Source organism: Cyprinodon tularosa, unplaced genomic scaffold (assembly GCF_016077235.1).
Source record: "Cyprinodon tularosa strain WSP-4 unplaced genomic scaffold, ASM1607723v1 ctg31, whole genome shotgun sequence".
In the NCBI taxonomy this organism is placed as follows: domain Eukaryota; kingdom Metazoa; phylum Chordata; class Actinopteri; order Cyprinodontiformes; family Cyprinodontidae; genus Cyprinodon; species Cyprinodon tularosa.
The window spans coordinates 1,875,828-1,898,977 of record NW_024039019.1 but is presented as its reverse complement, the minus strand read 5'-3'; the positions used below and the strand labels follow the sequence as shown (position 1 = coordinate 1,898,977).

The window sequence follows — 23,150 nt, the reverse complement described above, 5'->3', positions numbered from 1 at the left end:
TAAGCAACGAGAAATGGTTTATGTGGAACAGGCGGGCAGAGGAGGCCTCAGAGTTCACCAGGAGGTCAGAGCGGCGTCCAGCTCCCTGGTGAAGCAAAATGGCTTTGTGCCAAGCGGAGAGCAGCTCTGTGGACCGGAGCTGCTGTTGATTTTCTGTCACACCTTTCTCATCCGTAGGGCCCAATGCGGCTTCGCCTGGACCTCTAACAGGGTCAGAAAGCCTTCAGGGAGAGCTGTCCCTGTTTATACCTGAGCGTTTACAATAAAGGACCTCGATGCTGGCCTTGTTAGATGGATATTTAAAGTACACTCACTATTAAAAAGCATTGCACGGCAAAAATATTTAATTTTCTGAGATTAAGGTCACTCAGCCTTTGGATTTGGATTTTATATGATTGACTAAAACAAACATATCTGTGAAGTGAGAAGAGGAAGAACTTTTGTTTTTAAACTTTCATGAACATATGCCAGCTACATTCACTATGCTGCCTTTAATGAAGTACAGGCAAAACCAGCTGCTTTCAGGCCACCATCCTTCCAATATGTGTTGTATATTCTAGGTATGCATCCAGCTGATCAGTAAAGGCCTCTGATGTTTGTTTGGGAGCATTAGTGAAAAAAAATATGAAGACCAAAATGCACAGTAGAGGAAAACCTGGAGAGCTTTAAAGCAGCGTTAGGTTCTAAAGCTATTGCCCGAGTCTATAAAATCTACCAGGATGACATTCAGTCCAATAAATGTTGATGTACCTTCAGGAAAAGCACATAATAACACAAAGCTGCCTACCAATCTGCATGACAATGTAATGTGTGTGACCAAAAGATCTATGTAAGGTGAGTCCATTTACCCTGTTCTACTATTAGCTATTGACTTCACAAATCTGGCCTTTATGGAGGAGTAGCAATAACAAAGCCGTTGTTGAGAGACAGCCTTGCTTCTAGCCCTGCAGGAGAAAACCAGTAAACAGAAAAATATATATATTAAAAAACAGTATCATTGCGAGGACATCGACCCTATTGTAAAACAAGGTAGTGGCAGCATCATGATGTGGGGAAAGCTATTAAAAGTATGTAAACAATGTTAACTTTGGGACGGTCTTGTCGGAAAACCACGAGGAGGATTCAGCTGGTGGTTATATGCTTTATGATAGATTCACTGCAAAAAACTTAATTGAAAAGAGGTAAAATAAATATAATAAGAGCATGTGCCAGTGCAATTAGCATTTTGGTCAATTGATATTATGCAATTAAATTAAGACACTCTGGGTTTTTCACTTATTTTGAACTTAAAATATTTTAATTTCAAATCAAATGAAAATACATGATTTTTTTTTTTTTTTTAAGAAAAAATGGCATTTTGAAGTTCATTTTTTTGTAGACTTGTTGAATCAATTCTTGCCAGAGTATCTTTACGTTCCGGTTGCAATATGTTTTAACATTTCTGTAAAAATGAAATCTTGCTGGGTTTTTTTTTTCTTTTTTTGGGGGGGGGGGGGTTCCTTAAAGCTGCAGTCTGTAACATTGAGGATAGAGCAGACTTCGACTGAAAATTTGAAGAAAAACAGGTTTCACGCCACTCCCCCACCCTCTCTGCTTCACTCATGCCCCACCTCCAAGCTCCACCCCTCTCACAGCATCTGCGCGGCTACCGCGTGCGACCAGAAGGGGGGGATTCAGCGTGTTGAGCTGTGATTGACACTCCATCAGACGCTCCTCTGGCTGTGATTGGTTGTTTTGACTCATCCCGAATTATACTTTCCAGATTGAAATACAGGCAGTAGGCGGGACCAATTGAAGCAGTTTTTTTCACAGGTTACATATCACATGTACTGCTGTCTGGGCATAGGGACAGTTTTAGCCAATATGACAAAAAAGTGATTTTTAAAAACTTACAGACTTCAGCTTTAAATGTTTTACTGCCATTTGTTGGTTTCACTAACTTCGAACCTAAAACCTATTGTTTCTTTATTTATTTGAAAGTTGAAAATGTACATAAATTTGTTGAGCATTTATTAAATGACGCTGCATACTGACTTCAGCAGCTAATGTTAAAGCATGCATGTAAAATACTATTGGAATTTCAACAGGAGGCTTTCTTTTAATGTCATTCGATTACAGGGTCTCTTTATTTTGTTTTTTTATGAAACAAAATTCATGTAAAACTACAAAAAAATAAATAAAATTACAAAACAAACTGTGATTAAATTACATCAGGTTGCTGTAGATTTTAATTACTGGCTGTAAAACCCAGGAAGCACTGCCATTACGTTACCGGTACTTGAAATTCTATAATTACTTTTTTACAGTGTAGGACTTAAAGTGAGGGTTAAAGTTACACTCCCAGGGGGACAAAAACAATAAATATTCAGTCGGAGCTACGGTGGAATGGTTTAAAGTTAATATATGTGTTGAAATGGCCTAGTCAAAGTCCAGATTTAAAGTAAATACATTTGGGTAATTCTTGAACTGTTTCTAAGTAAGATTTAAAATGTGGATCATCTCAGCCTGGGATATAGCTCTAGTCTCTGTGGTGGTCTGGAAAAATGAGCCCCATATTTCTCATATTTCTATTTACAAAAAGAAAAAAAACCCGACAAACTATGTTCATCCTTCATATTCAAACCTCCATATAATAAAACCTGAAACTGAAATGTTAACTATATACACTCACCGGCCACTTTATTAGGTACACCTGTCCAACTGCTCGTTAACACTTAATTTCTAAGCAGCCAATCACATGGCGGCAACTCAGTGCATTTAGGCATGTAGACATGGTCAAGACAATCTCCTGCAGTTCAAACCGAGCATCAGTATGGGGAAGAAAGGTGATTTGAGTGACTTTGAACGTGGCATGATTGTTGGTGCCAGAAGGGCTGGTCTGAGTATTTCAGAAACTGCTGATCTACTGGGATTTTCACGCACAACCACCTCTAGGGTTTACTGAGAATGGTCCGAAAAAGAAAAAACATCCAGTGAGCCGCAGTTCTGTGGGCGGAAATGCCTTGTTGATGCCAGAGGTCAGAGGAGAATGGCCAGACTGGTTCGAGCTGATAGAAGGGCAACAGTGACTCAAATAACCACCCGTTACAACCAAGGTGGGCAGAAGAGCATCTCTGAACGCACAGTACGTCGAACTTTGAGGCAGATGGGCTACAGCAGCAGAAGACCACACCGGGTGCCACTCCTTTCAGCTAAGAACAGGAAACTGAGGCTACAATTTGCACAAGCTTATCGAAATTGGACAATAGAAGATTGGAAAAACGTTGCCTGGTCTGATGAGTCTCGATTTCTGCTGCGACATTTGGATGGTAGGGTCAGAATTTGGCGTCTACAACATGAAAGCATGGATCCATCCTGCCTTGTATCAACGGTTCAGGCTGGTGGTGGTGGTGTCATGGTGTGGGGAATATTTTCTTGGCACTCTTTGGGCCCCTTGGTACCAATTGAGCATCGTTGCAACGCCACAGCCTACCTGAGTATTGTTGCTGACCATGTCCATCCCTTTATGACCACAATGTACCCAACTTCTGATGGCTACTTTCAGCAGGATAATGCGCCATGTCATAAAGCTGGAATCATCTCAGACTGTTTTCTTGAACATGACAATGAGTTCACTGTACTCAAATGGCCTCCACAGTCACCAGATCTCAATCCAATAGAGCATCTTTGGGATGTGGTGGAACGGGAGATTCGCATCATGGATGTGCAGCCGACAAATCTGCGGCAACTGTGTGATGCCATCATGTCAAAATGGACCAAACTCCCTGAGGAATGCTTCCAGCACCTTGTTGAATCTATGCCACGAAGAATTGAGGCAGTTCTGAAGGCAAAAGGGGGTCCAACCCGTTACTAGCATGGGGTACCTAATAAAGTGGCCGGTGAGTGTAATCGCTGCTTTAGCAACAAAATTTATCTCCTGTTTTTTTTTTATAATTCATCCTTTCTGCAATTTGCTGAACATCATTATAAATCCGACTCTTGTGCAGCTTTATGCTCTATTTAATTCAGCGATTTCCCTCCGACAGCCGGCCACTGTCTGTGTTTTATGTCTTTATGACAAATCACTCAAAAAGGATAAACTGGTGCATTTCTTATGGAGCATTTTTAGCAGCAGATTACTAAAAACATTCTGTGTCCAAAAAGGATTTAAACATATTTGGCCGCTGCAAGGATTATCTCAAATAAACAGCAGATGCGTAATCATGGCAGTCCAGGGACAAGTCGCTCAGGAGCATTTCTTACATGTTCGGTAGAGGTGCAGGAATAAGTCTGAGGTATTCTTTGCCAAGCAGGGATCTGAATATTAAACATATAACATCAGCCTTGATTTGTCAAGTTGTGAAGACTGTGTGTTTGTGTTCAGCTCAGGAAAAAAAAATAAAAAAAATCTGTTAGGAATAAAACATAGCAACACTAGAGAAGGTTGTGAATTAATAATGAAGGAGCAACAACGGAGATTTCCACCTTCGTTGTGCATTATTACCCCGTGTAACCTCCATCTTTTACCCTCACTCCACTGACTCTCCTGCATCCAGTGGGGGAGGCATCTCCCTGGTAATTATTATGCTTTGCTGTTTGTGCACAAGGGCAAGGACGCATTTCATGTCTCCTTCGGCAGCATGTGCCACTTCCAGCTAATATGTGGCCTTGTGAATGCGCTGCAGTGGCTGCAGCTGGGAGGCTTGAGTGATAGCCGTAGGCGCTCAGAGAGTTCCTGTAAACACGCGCATGCATCAGCAAAGAGCAATTTGGAGGCTGTTAATAAGAGCAGGGCAGAGCTCTCCACAATAGACTCGATTGTGTTTGATCTGGAGCGGTCATCCTGTGTGTACGTTGGTCTTGTGTCTGTTCATAAAATCGCTCATGCATTACCAGGGCTTGACCCAGATCACAGATAGACATAATAACCCTTGACAGGTTGTCCTTTTGAAAGCTGTTTGTCCTAAAAGGCAGACTGGCCATTCCCAGCCTCCACGTCTGATACTCTGACGGCTGAAAGGAGCCTGCTGAGCTACTGGGTTGAACTTGACATGCAAAAGAATTCCTAGTTTTTACATTTTGTCTTATATCTATGAAACTTGTTGAGATTTGATGTGAAAAACCAACTGAAAGTTCATAGTTGTGAAGTGGGATGAAACTCATACAAGGCATTGTTGAGGGAAAGTCATTAGTGATCCCCACAAGCAATGAGGGGGCTACATGTAGGGTACGCAAAGGTTGTGTGGTGGAGACCTCACACCCTGAACATAGGATCTGATGTGATGGCATGATTTGGGGATGTTTCTTTGGACAGGAAAGGGAAGCTTCTCAGAATTGATGGGAAAACAAGAGGAAAAGAAAACAGGAGGCTGCAGAAGATTGGAGTGCAAGGCAGCAATCCTAAAGCTACAGCCGGAGCGTTAATTGAACGATTGAGATCGAAGCATAATAATGTCTTTGAATGGCCTAGTCAAAGTCCAGGGCCAGATGCAGGAGAGTCTGTGTCAGCTTTTAAAAACTGTTGTCAGCTTGTTTCTTGGAGAAGCATTGTATAAATGCATGCCTCACTTTTTATATGTGAATATCAGTCAATCTTATCTAATTTCCAAACTGTCTCAGGTGAAATCATATTGATCTTTAATACTTTATTCAGAGATAGTTATTTGTTTCCCTTTTAGTTAAGTTTTTTTTCACAGTTCTTGTTTAAGGTTTTCCAGTGTTTTAGCTTTGTTTTATAGCCATCTTTATATTAGGCCAGTCGCAGTTGTAAAAAATTAATCTTGACTTTTTATTTTATTTAAAAAGGCCACACTGGTCTGATATCATGACTTTGACTTTTCTCCAATTTGTTTAGCAATTTCCGCCACTTAAGAAAATGTAACTGTGTATATATTTCTACAGTGCATAGTTCCATGATCTGCCTTATTTGGCCCTTTAGGGCCACGTACATTAAAGTGAGGGGCCAGATTCCAGCATTGAGTTTGACATCTGATATTTATCTTTTGTCTCCACCATCTTTTTTTCGTCATATCTCTTTTTTTATCCATTATTTCAATATATTTTCATCCATATCACAATTCTTCCGCCATCGTTTCTGTATTTTTTTCATCTCCTGCCATCATACTCTAAACATAAGTTCAAACATTAATACTAACATGACACATGGCTTTGACCCTCATCTGCACAAAGCCATTAAGCCAGAATCTTATTCCGGCCACAAGAAGGGCTGAAAAAATGCTCACACACCAGGATGTCAACTTAAGCACAGTTTCCATGGCATCTGTGAGAACCCTCAGATTATATTTTTTCATAATACATGGAGACGTGTGAGTGTGATATTAAAGATGTATACGAGGAGCTTATCTCAGACTTTAACAGCGCTCCTTGCCAAACAAACGCAGATTATGTATTATTCAGACAATCTCATGTTGTGAAACTGTAGCAGCGCAACATTTTCTCTGCTTTGACGTCTTTAGACTTAATGAGGTGAAATTCGTTCTCTGAGTGGTGTCATCTGAAGGACACATGCTGCATGTGGAGAGGCTGATCATCCTGGTAGGACATTTGCATTCTATACCAAATGCATGTAAACATGTGAGCATAATGTCGCCATTTGCATCCCCTGATGGATTTTATTCTTTTTTATTTGCACTAATTTGATCATTTTTCAAGGTGAAGCATCAGCCCCATAGCCCGGCTGCAGTGCAGGAAAATAACCCGTCAACTTTTTTTTAAAGTGAGTAACATGCTGAGAACAGAGGGGAACGTCCCTCCAAGTTGCAGAGCCTTGAAAAGGTATTTAAAATTAGATTTTTATTTGACAGAACAAAAGAAAGTGGAGTATAAATAGAAGGCAAAACAAAAAAAAATCATGGTCTTCTCATCTTTTCTAACAAAAAGTAAATGATGTGGCATTGATTTATATTCAGCCCCCTGTACTCTGAGACCCCGAAATTAGCTTAGATGAATTCACTGAAGAACATCTCTTGTCAAAAAGGTCAAATTCTTGGTATAGATTAGCTAATTGGATCTATATCTGAAATTTGACTGGGCCATATTTTTTCTAAATCAGTCAACTGACTTAAAACCACCTGTCAATTAATCCATGGGGTAGGGCAATAAAAAATGATCAATATATCGTAACTGACACCTGATCAATATGAATAGAAAATACACTATATTGCCAAAAGTATTTGCTCACCCATCCAAATTATTGGAATCAGGTGTTCCAATCACTTCCATGGCCACAGGTGTATAAATTCAAGCACCTAGGCATGCAGACTGTTTTTACAAACATTTGTGAAAGAATGGGTCGCTCTCAGGAGCTCAGTGAATTCCAGCGTGGAACTGTGATAGGATGCCACCTGTGCAACAAATCCAGTCGTGAAATTTCCTCGCTCCTAAATATTCCACAGTCAACTGTCAGCTGTATTATAAGAAAATGGAAGTGTTTGGGAACGACAGCAACTCAGCCACGAAGTGGTAGGCCACGTAAACTGACGGAGCGGGGTCAGCGGATGCTGAAGCGCATAGTGCGAAGAGGTCGCCAACTTTCTGCAGAGTCAATCACTACAGACCTCCAAACTTCATGTGGCCTTCAGATTAGCTCAAGAACAGTGCGCAGAGAGCTTCATGGAATGGGTTTCCATGGTCGAGCAGCTGCATCCAAGCCATACATCACCAAGTGCAATGCAAAGCGTCGGATGCGGTGGTGTAAAGCACGCCGCCACTGGACTCTAGAGCAGTGGAGACGCGTTCTCTGGAGTGACGAATCGCGCTTCTCCATCTGGCAATCTGATGGACGGGTCTGGGTTTGGCGGTTGCCAGGAGAACGGTACTTGTCTGACTGCATTGTGCCAAGTGTAAAGTTTGGTGGAGGGGGGATTATGGTGTGAGGTTGTTTTTCAGGAGCTGGGCTTGGCCCCTTAGTTCCAGTGAAAGGAACTCTGAATGCTTCAGCATACCAAGACATTTTGGACAATTCCATGCTCCCAACTTTGTGGGAACAGTTTGGAGCTGGCCCCTTCCTCTTCCAACATGACTGTGCACCAGTGCACAAAGCAAGGTCCATAAAGACATGGATGACAGAGTCTGGTGTGGATGAACTTGACTGGCCTGCACAGAGTCCTGACCTCAACCCGATAGAACACCTTTGGGATGAATTAGAGCGGAGACTGAGAGCCAGGCCTTCTCGTCCAACATCAGTGTGCGACCTCACAAATGCGCTTCTGGAAGAATGGTCAAAAATTCCCATAAACACACTCCTAAACCTTGTGGACAGCCTTCCCAGAAGAGTTGAAGCTGTTCTAGCTGCAAAGGGTGGACCGACGTCATATTGAACCCTATGGATTAGGAACGGGATGTCACTTAAGCTCATATGTGAGTCAAGGCAGGTGAGCAAATACTTTTGGCAATATAGTGTACGTCTGATAGAAAGACTTATAATTTAATGCTCTTATCCAGAACTGCGCAGCATTCTGAGGGATACATGCAGGACAGAGGATTTAGCCGCTCAACCTCTGAAGAGCAAGCTACGTAAAGTTGGAGCTGACCTCTTTTTTTTATTTTATTTTTATTATTATTTTATCAATTTTAGATAAGTTACAATACAAAGAACAAACCTGTGCCGCTTTACACGTACATACATTAAAAGAGGGACAAAATAAATAAATAAATAAAATAAAATAAATATATAAAAAAAAAACAATATACTCCACATGGACAAGGAACAAAGAGTCGATCCTCTCACGTCCACCTCACCCCTTTGTCATCAGAAGAGGAGAACAGAAGCAAGCAAACATAAATAGTGCTATAAAAGGAAATAAAAAAAAAATAAATAAACATTTTAAAAACTAGAATCCTAGTGACCAAGCAGAAAAGACTCGAGGCGACCCGAAAGTGCCGAAAATGTGTCCGATCTGTGATTAAGATCGTGGGTCAGCTTTTCCAAAGGAAGGATAACAGATATCTGCGTGAGCCACATATTTACTGTGGGAGCAGAAGGAGAGGTCCATTGTAACAAAAATACAATTCTTGGCAAGAAATTGAAGAATTGTAAACAAGGATTTAAAATGTGCACCCATATGATTAGGGGAAACATTTAGAAGATAAAACACAGGAGACAAAAGGAAGCGTACCCCTAAAACCTTTTCAATCACCAAATAAACGTCCCTCCAGAAGGACCTTAATAAATCACATGACCAGAATAGATGGAAAAAAGTACCTCTATGCCTCAAACATTTGCGGCTGACCTCTTTTTAAAGGTTATGTTTAGGAAAGGACAGATAAACTATTTCAATTCAGCCCCCCTTCTTATCAATGACCGTTTCCATGGTTTCAGTCGTAATACCAACTGTGATTTGTGTGGTGTGTTTTGGATGCACATATATGGCAACATCTAGTTGCATGGGTTTAGTCGTTAATTAGTATGATCGGTTATGATCGGTCTTTAGTCTTAATCTTTTTAAATCCTGTTTTAATTTTTATTCCTGTCTTTAGGTCTACCCATCTTACCATGAAAATTGAAGAATCCAATCCAATCCACTTTATTTATATAGCACAATTTCAATAAACACAAGGTTTCCAAAGTGCTGCACAAAAAGATATAATAACTAAAATAAATAAAGTAAATAAAATAAAATAAAAGCACTGCCCGCACAGGATAAAAAATATGCATTTGTATACATAAAATCAACATGTGTACACATAAAATCAACACTCTACATGGTGTCAAAAGCCAAAGAAAAGAGGTGGGTTTTAAGAAGAGTTTTAAAATGAGACAGAGAGGTGGCCTGTCTAATGTGCAGTGGCAATCCATTCCTAAGTTTTGGCACTGCAACAGAAAAAGCTCGATCCCCTCTGAGCTTAAGCCTTACTTTAGGCACTGTCAGGAGCAGCTGATCACCTGACCTGAGAGATCGGCTGGGAGTGTAGGGGTGCAGCAGCTCAGAGAGGTAAATTGGGGCAAGGCAATTCAAGGCTTTAAAAGTAAATAAAAGAATTTTAAAATAAATCCTAAGATGGATGGGCAGCCAGAAGAAAAGTATATCCACAGCATGATGCCGCCATCATCATGTTATATATATTAGGTATTCTTTTTCTTCCACTGGAACGGTGAATAACTGCAGCTCCCCAGAGATTTCATGAGTCTCTGGGCTCCTTCTCTGAATAATTCTTGTTCAACCTGTCTGCAAATGTTGGACAGCCATTTCTTAGTGTGTTTCTGTTTATATTGACATTATGGGACAACTGAAGGCAGACTAGTGCACAGTTTTTAACAACACAAAAATAGGAAATGAATATATATACATAGCAATTGCGATTTTTTCTTTAATGAAAAAAATATTATAAACGTCATATCTTTGTCATTCTGCTTCATCATCATTAATTATTTAAAATTTTTATTTTTTTTTCCTGAATTAAAATCCAGTTCAAACATAACTGTGACAAAATGTGAAAAAAAAAAACTAATATGCTGTCTTTAACATACGGGTTTATGAAATACTTATGTGACAAATGTTTGACAGCACATAGAATCACAACTGAAAAAGCACCAATCAGTTAAACTGGATGGAAGGATGGATTGATGGATGGAAGGAAAGAAGGATGGATGGATGGATGGATGGATGGCTGGATCAATGGATGGAAGGATGGTTGGATGGATGGATGGATGGATGGATGGATGGATGGATGGATGGATGGATGGATGGATGGATCGATGGATCGAGGGAAAGAAAGATGGATGGATGGATGGATGGATGGATGGAAGGAAAGAAGGATGGATCAATGGATGGATGGATGGATGGATGGATGGATGGATGGATGGATCAATGGATGGAAGGAAGGATGGATGGATGGATGGATGGATGGATGGATGGATGGATGGATGGATGGATCGATGGATGGATGGAAAGAAAGATGAATGGATGGATGGATGGATGGAAGGAAAGAAGGATGGATCAATGGATGGATGGATAGATGGATGGATGGATGGATCAATGGATGGAAGGAAGGATGGATGGATGGATGGATGGATGGATGGATGGATGGATCGATGGATCGATGGATCGATGGATGGAGGGAAAGAAAGATGGATGGATGGATGGATGGATGGATGGATGGATGGATGGAAGGAAAGAAGGATGGATCAATGGATGGATGGATGGATGGATGAAAGGAAGGATGGATGGATGGATGGATGGATGGATGGATGGAAGGATGGATGGATGGATGGATGGATGGATGGATGGATGGATGGATGGATGGATGGATGGATCGATGGATGGATGGATGGATGGATGGATGGATGGATGGATCGATCGATGGATCGATCGATGGATCGATCGATGGATCGATCGATGGATGGAGGGAAAGAAAGATGGATGGATGGATGGATGGATGGATGGATGGATGGATGGATGGATGGATGGATGGATGGATGGATGGATGGATGGATCGATGGATGGAGGGAAAGAAGGATGGATGGATGGATGGATGGATCGATGGATCGATGGATGGAGGGAAAGAAGGATGGATCGATGGATGGAAGGATGGATGGATCGATGGAAGGATCAAACAAACGAACCCTATGCAGGCCTCCACTAGTAGATAAGCTGAATGCTTTATTGGTAAATGTGTCCTTCCCAATGACATCATATCTCCAGGTTAATGCCAGGGGTGCAAGATGATTTATGGATATAATGAAAAATTGAATAAGAGCAGGTGGCAAATCAGGAGGAGCTGAGTTTATCCACAGAGGGAGACCTGAGCAGAGTTCTCAAAAAAGACTGAGGGAAAAGCCTGATTATCGTTCATATGAGCACAACAACTTGGAATCTGCCGCAGGGAATCGTCTCCTCTAAAAGATCATCCCAACTGGCTTTGATGAGCTCCAGCTGGAGGACACACCTGCCGCTCCCACCCTCTAAGGAGAGGGAGCTGCACATGTCTCTGATGAAGACACGGACACTTTAGAGCCAGACTAGTCAGCTACTTTTGCAACATTACAACCGACCTTAAGAGGAATTAGGAAGAAATAATGGCTATACATAAATGTATAAATTGTTTCTTTATATTTCATCTTGTTTCCTTATATATTAATAATTGATTCTTCTTTCTTTGTGCAAAAAAATAAATAAATAAAGCGGATTGTGACTCAATATTGATGAACAACCACACAATGTGTTTCATTAGCTTTCAAAAACTGGGTGGTCTTTATCTCAGGTGTTACTAAACTGTTATTTATGATCTTTTTAAGAAGAAGTGCTGTGATGGCAGCGTTAATGTAAAACAAAGCACATCATTTTTTATTTTTTATTTCAGCAAGGTACACCACTCTCATCTTAGCAACTCTCGCATGGAAGGCCATGTATTTTTAAACAAGACAATGTAACATCACATGCTGTACACATCACAGGGACAGGGCTGCTAAGAAACAGAGCGCTGAACAAGACTGCCTGCGACGGAGGCGGCAAAAGCCTGGAGGTTGGAGCTTTAGTTACCTGGATTCATATAGATTAATGTACAAAAACGAAATTATGCTATTAAACCGAAGGTTCTGTTCATTTAAATGTGATAAATCACTTGGAAAATATATTCGATTTTGTTTGCTGTCAGACTTCATTTGATTATGTTTTCAAGTTGGTTGCTTAAGGTTTTTAACAGGAGGACAATAATGAAGATAATGCAACTCAAACTAAGTCTCTAATGTACCTGAAGCAGACATGGGCAATGTGGAGTCAACAAGTCATCTCCATGTCATGTATTGGTTCAACCCAGCCACTGAAGCAGGTGAGTCCAATCTTCACCGTGAATTAACCTGTGCAGATTGGACTCACCTGGTTAATTGGCTGGGTAGAACCAATACATGACATGGAGATGACTTGTTGACTCCACATTGCCCATGTCTGACCTGAAGTGCGTCTCGTTCTGACAGAGGTTTTTAATAGGATCAGCTTTGAATTTCTAGGAACCATTTTGTTAAAGTCATCTTCAGAGCAGTGCAAAGAAATACGAATGAATTCACTTAAAGGTTTTGTTTAAAGGGGAAGGACAGTTAAACACCTAATTAAAAAGATTAAAAAAAATCCCCCACTTGTTGATCCTGTTTATTTAAAAGGTGAAATACAGCTAGGTTTTATCGGAAGTTAGAAATGCAGTTCATCTTATAGTTTAAACTAAAATGTAAGTTTCTGTCAACACAGATTTCTTGTCAGTCCTTCAAATCTGGTCACTAGATAGAGAAGATTCATTCGTTTTGGACCACTTTGTTTCTGATCTTATTTTAATTGGATTTAAAGTTTGAAGTTAAAGCTTTTAAAAGGGTGAACAAAACAAAAAAAATGTTTAAATGTTGCAATCAAATGACACTTAATTTGCTTTTTTAAATCTATGATTTGAGGTGTTCTGTTTTATTTATGATGCTGCTTTATTGTGCAAGCTGTTAGCATCTTCCAGATGTTTCAGATGGATTTTTATCTTCTAATTAAGTTATTAGAAAAGTTGTAAAAATCAGAGCAATAGATATAAAGAATTATGTGTCTGTGTGGGAGGAGGGGGATCAGGGCTATGAAGGGGGCAGTCTGCACGACCATGCCAGCTGTATGTAAACCCATCCAGTGAAAGAATCCCTGATGTTCTCTAATACTCCAGCTGGATCTACAGCACTGGTTAGCATTCATATCTCCCCCATAATCTGGTCTGTTAACGTCCCCGGCTGCCTCCTCGAGCATTTAACCTTGTCAAAGATAGGCAGGGATCCATTAAGATTTCCTGAAAGGGGCTGAGCATTACAGGCTCATTTGGAGCGACTGCCATTTTTAATAAACTGCTCACAGCCCTGCAGATCAAAATGCCAAAGAGGTGCAGTTAACAATGGCAGAGAGATAGATACGGCTCATAATTTACATTGCACAAAAGCTGAAGAAATCACACCAGCGCGCCCTCAATGATTCGTCCCTTTTTGGTTTCGTTCCTCTCCTTCCTCCTCTTTGTGGCAGCACCTTTCATTACACACACCATCAGCTGGGAGCATTCAACATGTTTCAAAGCTACATAGTCGTCTTTTCAGGTTATGCCCCTCCCTGTACCTCCTATTGAAACCCAGCCGTGGTTTTCTTTCTCCTTAATGTGCTGCGGTGATGTTGATATTGCTTTTAACAGACTTGGAAGGTTTGTTTGTTTATCACATCTCTGCTTCCAGCTGAATCTCTGAGAGTCAGAGCCATGTTGCTCTGGGAGAGGAAACACACAGCTTACATTGCTGCAGAAAAGGAGCGGACGCGTATGGAAAGGCAATGATGGTGAACGAGAAGAAATAGGAAAAAAAAGGGGGGGGTTAGAATAAAATGAAGGGGTTAACATAGAGTGATGGGATGAGGTGTGTCAGAGGGGAGGGTGGGGTTAGTGGAGCTGTTAGAATATCTAGATGGGTTGGAAATGGCTTTATTAGCTGATAAATCACTAATCCGTTGATGAAAAAAAAGAGAAAGACAAAGTAAAGAGCTTTGTCTTGTTTCCATCCCTCTTATACACACAGCTTTCACCGTGTTGACATATTCAACATCTTCAACCCCACCTCCCACCTTAATTTAGTGCTGAAATCCACTGTATAGTTTAGCAGTCTCTCTGCTCTGATATTTCTTGGAATAAGACATATGATTAAGAGAAAGCAGGGCTTTGATCTACGGGAGCGCTGGTGCAAAATTAAAATTGCTCTCTAAATGCCACAGCAGTATGAGAAGGAAGAGGAAGTGATGCAGAAAAACACGGGTGATCACATACAGTCACTGTTTCACTGGGATTTTACATCTGAGAGAAAGACAGAAATGAAATGTTTGCTTTGAAATGGTATCCTTTGGAACCCATTAGATTCCTGATTGTTAGGGTCAACAATATGATATATTCCTATACATAAGAGGCAACGGCTACTAATGAAATAATAAAATCATGTTTATGCTGTCATACCTTGTATCTTACCTTTATAAAATCAAAATTTGAATGGATTGGGAGACAAAAGCATGACTCTGATGGTGTGGATCCATGTGAAATGGCTGCATCACAGAATTTAGCTGTGACATAAAGATGTCACTTCTGGAGGCTTTAGCCCGAAAAAGTGACTGAATATATTGAATTTTTGTTTCCACAAACCGAAGAGATTAAGAATCAGTTCTACCGTCAGTGAATTACATGCAATGAAATTTAAGTCTGTTCTGCATGCTAAACAAAAATGTATGGATCAATGCACACTAAATAAAATATATGCTCGCAATATTAAGCTCTGAGGTAGAAACTCAAACAAATTTTGCAAATATTACAGCTGTAAACCTTTTGATTCCACATGTTCTGTCTGTAAAGTCCCTAATTTCCGCTGTTCTTTGCAAAATAGCCAAAGCTTAGTCTGACTGGAAAACAAACATCTGTTCACATTGGTTTTTAAATCAATTGAATCTGAATTTGTTAATGGATTTGGACTGTGGGAGGAAGCCAGAGTACCCAGAGAGAACCCATGCATGCTCAGGGAGAACATGCAAACTCCATGCAGAAAGACCCCGGGCCCAGAATCAAACCCGGAACCTTCTTGCTGCAAGGCAGCAGTGCTACCCGCTGCTCCACTGAGCAGCCTTATTAATTTCATTTGTTCTAATGTTGGGTCTTTTGCTGTCTTCTGCAGACTTCCAAACAGAATTTCCCTGGATTGAGATTGCATCAATGCTCACATAACACTGATTATTTAGGTATTTCTTTAGTTTAAACACTCCAAGCTGAAAACAAGCTACAAAAGGAGGCTACCAACACCATGCACTGCAAATACTGATATATTAGAAGGGAAGACTTGTTAAAATAGGTGTTTGTCCGTAATTTGAGCAGGTAAATAAAATGGAATGAAAGGATTAAATTAAAATAATTATCATTTTATTAAAATAAGATACTTTTTTATTTTAAATGTAAATAATCTTATTCTACTGGAACATTTTCTTACTTATCTATCAAAATCAAAATAAAATAAACTAACATCAAGATAAATTGACTTGTACTTTGAACTCTTAAATAAATCTGTAGTTGAGTAATAATGTGAAAACACTGGGCTAGGCACACATCCCTGTGGAATGCCTTTGTTTATGATGAAAGTTGAAGCAATGCGTTTTCCTATTCTCCTTTACTATTGACCTGTCTCTGAAAGTCTGCATATATAGTATCAGGCGTATGCTCTAATGGTCCTGTAGGTTAACAAGTTCAGTTTACTCTGAACAAAATATTTTGACATTATCCAGTTCAACAAAGATTAGCTGAGATGAAAAACAACACATGGCATATTTTACAGTTTGCAGGAGATTTGCTGCTCGAGATAATTCGCCTTCATTATTTTTAAGCTTCATCTGTTAGACAGATGGCATAACATTTGACTTTAAAACACTTGGACAAACAGAATAAAAAATAGTTTTGACTTAGCGTCCTGAGAAGTGGCAGATGGTCCTGAATATATTCCCTTGAGACTGGGTGTACATTATTTTTTTCGTGATGGTTAAATCGGTTAAATTGTTCCTTTTGTTGAACTTTTTAGGTTGAATCCTATTTTTTGTTTCCTTGGCTCCTATATTTTTTTTGGGTACCACAATTTACATTACAAGTGTACTATAGATTTACTAAACTGTTAAAAGGAGGAAAAGGAAATCACATATTTGTGATCTACCAAAATAAACCATCGATATAAACAAGATGGTGCCATCAGTAGATGATCCCCCCCTTTCTTAATACATGCTTGTGACTGAAGGAAGTGTTTTCTGTTCTTGGGTCATTTCCAAGTAGTTAGATTGTAATTGATGATTCCGAGCGAGTGTTCCACCCTGATCTGTCTTTGTCGCGCTCAATAAATTACATTTATTCCATGCAAATCATCCAACCAGGGACTGATTTAATTAATGGCATGGTGACACATTATATTCATGTTTTCAAATTTCTCTCAATTGCTCATTGTGCTTCTCAGCTGCAGTCAGGCCTCCTGCTGACCCCTGGTGGTGAGCAATTTATAATGCGTTTAGAACCATGGACAGCTCCACAGTTCAGGAAACTTGTCTAATAAAGCCTTTGATAATATTTCTATTACATAATCCAAATTTCTCAAGAATTAAAATACTTTTAAGTAGAATTTTTAAAATGCATTTATCAAAAACTTTCTATTTCACAACACTGACTCATAAAAGCTGCATCAGTTTGTGCATTTATTTGGAATATGTGGAAATGTATTTGCTAAAGATGACCTAAACATGCTGCTTCAGGCTTGAACTCCCTCCTGCAGGGACATGAGTCTTTGCACCTCAGTGCTCTGAGCTGTTTGCAGGAGATGTGGTGTCAGTATCTGAAGCCTGTCCTGCAGCACACAGAGCATATGTGAAGCAGGGAAGTTGATTAGCCCTGAGGCTCAGCAGGGGACTCATCCGCAGCCAGAGATCAATGAGCGCGCTGCAAACCGTGCCGATCAGTTTTATTGGTTTCTCCTGGCTTTTATCTTTCCATGTGGATCACTGCTGTTGATAAATTATTCCCTCCAGGAGCCTTATAACCAGCATGTGATCCGGCTCCCTGGAATCTGGAATGAGAGAAAAATCTCTACGACTGCTTGAATAAACTATCATGTTTTTTTTTTCATGGTTCAGAGTTGCCTTAATATATGGACAGTGAAGGTATTGGGGGAAATGATTTTCAAATCCAGTCCAGTTCAGTTTTGCTTCAATGATACCCCGACATCATGCACATACATGCAAGTCACTGCCCAACCAATTCATTTCAGCACAATCCAGTTACAAGTCAGTTCACATTTAGATTCAAATCCAATTATATACCTTTCAGTGCTGGTTCAATCCAATAAGGCCATAAAACAGTCAGACTGTGTTTGTTAGAAAAGCCCTGCCTATCAGAGGAAATCAGCCGACTGCATCATAACTCCACATCAATACATATCCTGACTGCATTGACTGATTAGGGGTTAAAAGGACAAAAACAACCGGTGGGAGTTTCTATAAGAGAGAAAAACAAAAAGAAAGATATAAATTTGTAATTACTGTAAATATAGAAACGGATAAAACAATGATATTGATTATGTCTGACTTAAACTTCAGTAAACATGTAGGATGCATTGGACCTTGAAAATGTACAATCCAATGTTATAATGCAGGGAGTTTGGATATAAATCATCTAGAAACACTCTCCACCTTTTGTGTGACATACAGTTAATGTCAGAAATCTTTGCACTTCTGGTGGCTTTCGATTTTAAATTATCTACATTAAAACAAAAATGACTTTTTTTATCAGAATTTTCTTTAAAAAAAAAGGAAATCAAGGTAGAAAATTTGGGGTTTTTAATATTTTTTTAGGGCATGGATTTTAGAAACGATGAAAATTTCTGATACTCTTCTTGATAATCACAAGGGAAAAAATAATAGCATGACATAAATAAAACATTTTCTAAACCTTGACTGTTTCTTTTTTTCTTTGTCTGAATTTTCATTTTTGTAATCTAAATCAACCAGAGGCTCAATAACTAATCAAATTCACAGATCGGACAAGTTTGTTGGTGTAGCTGATTTTTTTCACCAAATAATTTCAAATTGATTCTGTAGAAGACAACATAAAAGAAAACATTCAGTAGCATAAGAGGAGCAGATGATGACAAACTAAAACTATTAATGATTCAGTTAACAGTTCGAATATAATCAAAATACTCCTGGTAAATAAAAAATTGATTTGTTAAGGGGTAGTTTAACCTATTAGAGGACAAATAGCTTTATAAACCAACCCATGTTAGTGAAAAGACATTTCTAGCCTAAATCTAATATGGTCCCACAATTGGCTGATTTTTGGATTGCTGGCATTGCTCTGGATTTTTGCTGTAATCTTTGTGAACATATTTTAATTCAACCACACTGGAGTTTTTTTGCAAGATTTAAAGGCTCGTTCAAGGTTATCCTAGCATCTAAATCAGATTTAGGTCTGGACTCCTAGCAAATCACATCAAAACCTCCATTCTGTCTTTGTTTGAAGCATTAAGAGGTTGCCTTGCTGCTGGCCTTCAGATCATTGCCCTGCTGGATATCTCACAAACTGATGGCCAGAAATTCATCTTCAGGATTTCCTGCCAGGGAGCAGAAATCATGTTTCTATCATTTACAGTTAGGCTTGAAACCTTACACCCCCTCCCATTAAAGAAAATATAAATTTACCCCAGTGATTCAAATAACGCAAAACCAAAAATGCATTAATAATTAAAAAAATTACAAAATTTCCACTTTGGGAAAATAAAATATAGATTTTGAATTTTGTTTAAAAAATTAAAAAGCAAAAAATCCCTGACAAATTAGAGTATCTTGCTCATGAACAGTAGATTTTCTAGACAAATGTGGGAAAAAAAATTGCATTTTGCTTTTGATCAGGAGTGTTTTTCTTTTTGTAAAAAAATGAGTTGATTACTTTCTTTCAGCCCCTTTCTCTCATTGCAGAAGGTTATCGACTCTGAAATGAGGGCAACCACAGAGATGAGGAATCAAAACAAGAGAGTTTATTTAGTAAGAGCATAGATGGACCAGAGCGGTGACCGGTGGACTGGATCGCCCCTGTTCTGCAGAGAAACGAGGATTCTGGTAAAAATAAGACAGAAGCTGATGAGTGAAAGAAGGGGAGAAGCTGATTCACAAGCAGGCGCTGTTGGTCCTGAACAGATCAGTCCTCACGTTGTTTGAGAAGAATAAAAAATGGTTGAACAGTGTTGGAGGGTGGGAAGAATGGTGTGGCTCGGGCAGGAGAGAAGCGGCAGGGGAACAGAGGATTTATTTTCCTGGAATCTACAGCTTGGATGCACTTGGGTCAGAATCTGGTTTACTAGGAGAAGAACAGATAGACCGAGTAAGTTTGATAATCTGAAAATAACTGAGAAATTCGTCTGGGAGTCGGTCTAGTACCACGCTAGAAGTGATAAAGAACTGACACCTTCCTCCTGGTTTCAGCTCCTTATGAAGAACATCTGCCTGCCACACCCTGCAGAGAGGAAAAGAGAAGGACCCATGCCAAAACAACCTGCACATAAAACCAGGAGTATGACATTGCAAAAACGTTTAAAAAAAAGTTAAATAACAAACCACTGGACTTTGTTTTCCAAGTTTGAAGACGTTTCGCTTCCCATCCAGGAAGCTGTTTCAATTCAAAATGTCTCGATTAGTGTTGAGTTCCAAGCTTTACAGAGTAGCCCAACAAAGCCTTGTTTTGGCTTAGAAAATATGCAAATTGAACCGGAAGAACATGTCCGCCCCTATGGAACGGGAAGTCGTTGAGGTCTTTGTTAGCCTGTAAGCGTCTGGTGTAATGAACATGTTGCATCGTTAACGGGATGCTGTGCCTTTTACTGCCTATTCTGTCAGCAGTGGTATAATGAATGCACCTGTGCTCCAAACCGAAATGGTCACTGGTCCGGATGGCGCAGCGCAGCAGTCTGCAGCCAGAGAGCATCATGCATATCATTAAATCGACCAGTGTGGAGCAAAACTCCATTCTAGATAGCAGATGTGATGAGAAGCAGCCAGCAGGGGATGAAGCAGTAAGCAGAGAAGCTCACACCAGCCACCTAATGGTGCCATAAACTCATTACAAGTGGATAAGTGGGATTCTCACAAAGAGGTGTGTTACACGACGACAGCTTGAAAATCATCTTTGGCTTAATACCATTTAAAAAAAGGGGGGAAAGAAGAGTAATACCATCAGCAGTGATGAATATAAAATTCCTGAGTAATTCCTGGATCATCAGCATTAAGCTTCTAAGCACCACCAGAGGCTCAGCAGGACAAGAAATACAGCCTCTCAGGGATACTTAGATGGGAAGGAACCAGCAGGGATTTATTTAGAAAGAACTTCCCTCATTCTACCTAAAACATCAGGAGAAAATAAAACAGGTCACTCTTTATATTGATATTAAAAATAAAGAAAATGAACTGCCTCCAGATGTTTGGTTCTGCTTCTGCAAACACACCTCTGATAGTGTGTAAAGAGACAGCAGCTCTAAGATCTATTTGAATCAGCACCTTATAGACAAACTACCACATTTTTAATTACACCCTTTAACAAACAGGGAGCCAGCACAGCCGTGTACATTAGCACAGCTGTAATTTACCTGCCGCTGGTCAAGACTCCAGCAGCAGCAGTTTGGAAGAGCTGATTCTGCCTTATTGATTAGTTAGGAGCCACTAATGACACCATTACAATAATCTAAGCCTGAACTAAACCAAATACAACTTAGATGATGTCCTTAGTCCAGCTAAATGTTGATGTTGAACATATTATTTAGAACAAATATTGACTGTATTTTCTGTTTATTCTATAATTTATATCAGGACATCTAATTATCCTTTGCAGCTCCTTTAGACACATAGATACTTTATTTAACCAGGTGAAATCCCATAAAACGTATTTTTATTTTCAGGGGAAAACCAATAGATATCAATACATACAGATACATTCAGATGTCAGCATTTATCTTCCCACGAGAGATGGGCTCAGTTTATAGAGATTAAAATAGTCTGGATATTCAAATCTTTCCTGTTCTTATCCAGATGTAGCTAAATCTGAAATCAGATCACATGATGTTCATACATTATTAGAACCCTTTGAAGTTGGTTCCTATAATTAAAGACACATCAGTTTTCTGTGAGTCATAATGTTTTGGGTTTCTGGATTATCTTAGACATTCATATAAGAAATAATAATAAATTGGGGATCTAAAAAACAAAAAAAACAAACAAAAAAACCCCAGGAAAGAGTGCATCTGTCTGGTCAATAAACCAGAATACGTTTTTCTCAAACGAATGCCACACATCAGAGATTAACTATTAGATGTATATATTGTGTAGAACAAGGTTTGGTTTCAAAAAGCCTAAAATGATCCATCATCAACAGGAAGTGACATCACAGATCAGTCCTTTGGGTTTCTTGTCAATCTTCTCCTCCGCCTCTCTTTAACTGTACCTGTGGTCTTCCATGTTCCTCGCAGTGCAAACTGACAGCTGAAATATCGGATAAGCTTTTTTATCCTTCTCCTAAATCCTGATGCTGAACAATCTTTGCTTTCATGTCATTTAAGTGTTTTGAGGCTCCCATTTTTTCCACTTCAGGAGAAAAACTTACAATTGGTCACCCTAAAAGAAACGTATTCCCACAACTGCATTCACCTGTGTGTAAAGGGCCAATGATCTTACCAGACAAATGTAGTGTTCCAGTAATTAGTGCTAAAGGTATTTGAATTAATAAAATGACAAAGTGCCCAAATGTATGTACCAGACATCACTGTTTTTATTTCTTTTATGACATATTTAACAGAAACAATGGGCTCCATGCACAGCTCCACTGCTTCCTGCAGCGTGTTTGTTTCCCATCTTTCATTACTGGATGAACTGATTAATCCAGGTGTGGCCATGGTTACTGAGGTTAGACACACCTGGATTAATTAGTTATTCCAGTAATAAAAGACAGGAAACAAATAGGCTGCATAAGTTCAGGAAGTAGTGGAGTTATGCATAGAGCTCATTGATCCAATGAATAGTTTATAAAAGAGTCAGGGTGCCAAAACCTTTTCCTATTGCTGTAAAATACTTTGGTTCTAACAAAGACAAAAGAAAATGGAGGTTTCACTCTAACTTAGGAGCCTTTGACTCAAACAGAAACTATCCCTGGTTAACTTTGATTTAAGGTCATCTTTGTAAATTTCACCACCATATTCTGACAGAACATCAATGTGACAGAGAATCGGCACAGGCGTTTTAACATTAAGGTGTTAATGAGAGCCTCTAGCCCAAAAGACTCTGGCAGCGTTTACAAGATTTAAATACTGCAATGCCAAAAATCTTTGTCTATTAAATGGTACAAAACTTTTTATTTTTGCACTTACTGTTCTCTAAAAAACACATACTTGTTAATAAATGTTTTTTTTTTACATTTTGAGAGACATCCACCATATGCTGAGAGGATTTTTTTCTGTGGAATAATTTAGTATCAATAACTGAATTAAAATGTCCATAGAAAACGCTGTGTATTCGAATATAAAAATCAAAATGGTCAAATTGAGTTTATTCCTTCAAATTTCTAATTTTTGTTGGAATTAAAAAAATTTAATGAGAAATTAATTTATACTCCTA

General features: G+C 39.3%; 1 long non-coding RNA gene across 1 annotated transcript; it reads left to right on the top strand.

Moving 5' to 3' along the window:
- Positions 1-6,474: 6,474 nt before the first annotated feature.
- LOC119788100 lies at positions 6,475-8,534 on the top strand. The gene is made up of 3 exons (XR_005281419.1): positions 6,475-6,534; positions 6,717-6,774; positions 8,443-8,534. It is a non-coding gene; the product is annotated as an uncharacterized LOC119788100 (long non-coding RNA).
- Positions 8,535-23,150: the final 14,616 nt, after the last annotated feature.